Source organism: Oryctolagus cuniculus (assembly GCF_964237555.1).
Source record: "Oryctolagus cuniculus chromosome 17 unlocalized genomic scaffold, mOryCun1.1 SUPER_17_unloc_1, whole genome shotgun sequence".
Classification (NCBI taxonomy): Eukaryota; Metazoa; Chordata; class Mammalia; order Lagomorpha; family Leporidae; genus Oryctolagus; species Oryctolagus cuniculus.
Genome location: NW_027208202.1, coordinates 2,547,204 through 2,550,894, shown reverse-complemented (window position 1 = coordinate 2,550,894; position 3,691 = coordinate 2,547,204). Strand labels below are relative to the sequence as shown.

General features: G+C 37.1%; 1 pseudogene; it reads left to right on the top strand.

The window, feature by feature from the left end:
- Positions 1-3,691, top strand: part of LOC138847838 (protein LYRIC pseudogene) — a 408,551-nt pseudogene that overhangs the window by 151,147 nt on the left and 253,713 nt on the right.

Genomic DNA, 3,691 nt, shown 5'->3' with positions numbered 1-3,691 from the left:
TATCCCATCCCCCCCTCCCTCTCCCATCCCATTCACATCAAGGTTCATTTTCAATTATCTTTATATATAGAAGATCAATTTAGTATATACTAAGTAAAGATTTCAACAGTTTGCACAAACACACAGAAACACAGTATAAAGTACTGTTTGAGTACTATTTATGCTGTTAATTCACATAGTACAACACATTAAGGATGGAGATCCTACATGGGGAGTAAGTGCACAGTGACTCCTGTTGATTTAACAGTTGACACTCTTATTTATGACGTCAGTAATCACCTGAGGCTCTTGTCATGAGCTACCATGGCTATTGAAGCCTCTTGAGTTTGCCAACTCTGATCTTTTTTAGACATGGCCATAGTCAATGTGTAAGTTCTCTCCTCCCTTCACAGTAAGATACCTCCTTCTTTGATGGCTCATACTTCCTGCTGGGATCTCACTCACAGAGATCTTTCATTTAGGTCACTTTATTTTTGGCACAGTGTATTGGCTCTGCATGCCTGAAATCCTCTCATCGGCTTTTTTGCCAGATCTGAATACCTTAAGGATTGATTCTGAGGCCAGAGTGCTGTTTAGCAAGACACCTGCCATTCTATGATTCTGCTGTGTATCCTGCTTCCCATGTTGTATGGTTCCCTGCTTTTTAATTCTATCAGCGTTACCAGACAGTAGTCTTTTTTATGTGATCCCTTTGACTCTTAATCCTTTCATTATGATCAATTATGAACTGAAACTGATCACTTGGACTAGTGAGATGGAATTGGTACATGCCACCTTGCTGGGATTGATTTGGAATCCCCTGGAATGTTTCTAAATCTACCATTAGGGGTAAGTACAGTTGAACATGTTCCAAAGTGTACATCTCCTCCCTCTGTTACTCCCACTCTTATATTTAACAGAGATCACTTTTCATTTAAATCTCAACACTTAATAATGACTGTGTATTAATTACAGAGTTCAACCAATAGTATTAATAGAACAAAAAAAATACTAAAAGGGATAAAGTATTAAGTTGAAACATCTCTGTATACCAGGGATAAATTCCACTTGGTCTGGATGGATGATCTTTCTGATGTGTTGTTGCATTCTATTGGTGAGAATTTTATTGAGGATTTTTGCATCTATGTTCATCAGGGATATTGGTCTGTAATTCTCTTTCAAAGCTTCATCTTTTTCCGGCTTAGGAATTAAGGTGATGCTTGCTTCATAGAAAGAATTTGGGAGGATTCCATCTTTTTTTGATTGTTCTGAATAGTTTGAGAAGAATTGGAGTTAGTTCTTCTTTAAATGTCTGGTAGAATTCAGCAATGAATCCATCTGGTCCTGGGCTTTTCTTTGTTGGGAGGGCCTTTATTACTGTTTCAATTTCTGTCTCAGTTATGAGTCGGTTTAGGTTTTCTATGTCTTCCTGGTTCAATTTAGGTAGGTTGCATGTGTCCAGGAATCTATCCATTTCTGATAGGCTTCCCTGTTTGCTGGCATATAGGTCCTAGTAGTAATTTCTGATGATTCTTTTTATTTCTCTGGTGTCTGTGGTTACATTTTCTTTTTCATCTCTGATTTTATTTATTTGGTCTTTTCTTTTTTTAGTTAGTTGGGCCAATGGGGTGTCAATTTTGTTTATTTTTTCAAAAAACCAGCTCTTCACTTGGCTGATTTTTTGTAATTTTTTTGATTCAATCCTGTTGATTTCTTCTTTTATTTTAATTATTTCTCTTCTCCTACTAGATTTGGGTCTGGTTTGCTGCAGATTTTCTAGATCCTTGAGATACAGTGAAAGCTCATCTATTTGGTGCCTTTCCAATTTCTTGATGTAGGCACCTATTGATATAAACTTTCCTCTTAACACTGCTTTTGCTGTATCCCATAAGTTTTGGTATGTTGTGCTGTTATCCTCATTTACTTCCAGAAACTTTTTGATTTCTCTTTCAATTTCTTCTGTGACCCATTGTTCATTCAGGAGCATGTTGTTCAATCTCCATGCGTTTGCATATGCTCTAGGGATTCCTGAGTTGCTAATTTCCAACTTCATTCCTTTATAGTCTGAAAAGCTGCATGGTATGATTCTAATTCTTTTGAATTTGCTGAGACTTGCTTTATGGCCTAGTATGTGGTCAATGCTAGAGAAGGTTCCATGTACTGCTGAGAGGAATGTAAATGCTTTCTGTGTAGGATGAAAAGTTCTGTAGATATGTTAGATCCATTTGGGCTATAGTGTCGTTTAAATCTACTGTCTCCTTGTTGATCTTCTGTCTTGTTGATCTATTTCTGAGATTGGGGTATTGAAGTCCCCCAGTATTATTGTATTGGAGTCTAAGTCTCCCTTTAAGTCCCTTAACAAATCTTTTAAATAAGCCGGTGCCCTGTAATTAGGTGCATATACATTGATAATCGTTATATCTTCCTGTTGAATTGATCCCTTAATCATTATATAGTGTCCCTCTTTGTCTCTCCTAACAGTTTTTGTGGTAATGTTTATGGCTACGCCCGCTCTTTTTTCATTTCTGTTGGCACGGTATATCTTCTTCCAGCCTTTCACTTTCAGTCTGTATGGATCTTTGTTGGAAAGATGTGTTTCTTGTAAGCAGCAAATAGATAGGTTTTGTTCCTTAAGCCAGTCAGCCAATCGGTGTCTTTTAACTGATGAGTTAAATCCATTCACGTTTAATGTGACTGTTGATACATAGTGACTTTGCCCTGCCATTTGCCAAAGATAAGTTCTAATATATGCTTTGAGCTTCCCATGCTCTTTTACTGGTAGGTGTTCTTCCTTTACCTTCTTTCATATTGATGACCGTGTTTCTGTGTCTCTGTGTGTAACACATCTTTGAGCATCTTTTGCAGAGCTGGACGAGTGGCGACAAATTCTTTCAATTTCTGTTTGTTGTGAAAGGTCTTTATTTCACCTTCATTCACAAATGAGAGCTTAGCAGGATATAATATTCTGGGATGGCATTTTTTCTCTCTTAGAACCTGTGCTATGTCTCGCCATTCCCTCCTAGCTTGTAGGGTTTCTGATGAGAAGTCAGCTGTGATTCTGATTAGAGATCCTCTGAGAGTAATCTAACGTTTCTCTCTTGCACATTTTAGGATCTTTTCTTTATGTTTCACTGTGGTGAGTTTAATTACCAGGTGTCGTGGTGAGGATCTCTTTTGGTCATGTTTACTGGGGGTTCTATGAGCTTCCTGTACTAGGATGTCTCTGTCCTTCTCCAAACCTGGAAAGTTCTCTGCTAGTATCTCACTAAAAAGGCCTTCTAATCCTTTCTCCCTCTCCATGCCTTCAGGAACTCCTAGAACCCGAATGTTGGGTCTTTTAATAGTATCCTGATGATTCCCAACAATATTTTTTAGATTTCTAATTTCCTCTTCTTTTCTTTGGTTTGATTGTATATTTTCCTGTGCTCTGTCTTCTAAGTCTGATATTCTCTCTTCTGCTTCACCCATTCTGTTTTTAAGGCTCTCTAATGTGTTTGTCATTTGATCTATTGAATTTTTGATTTCATTATGATTTCTCATCACTATCACAGTTTCATTTTCTACTAGTTGTTTCATTTCATTTTGATTCCTCCTTAATATTTCCTTTTCATGAGAGAGATTTTCTATCTTGTCCATTAAGGATTTCTGTAGTTCGAGAATTTGTTTTTGAGAACTTCTTAATGTTCTTATCAATTTTTTGAAATCTGCTTCT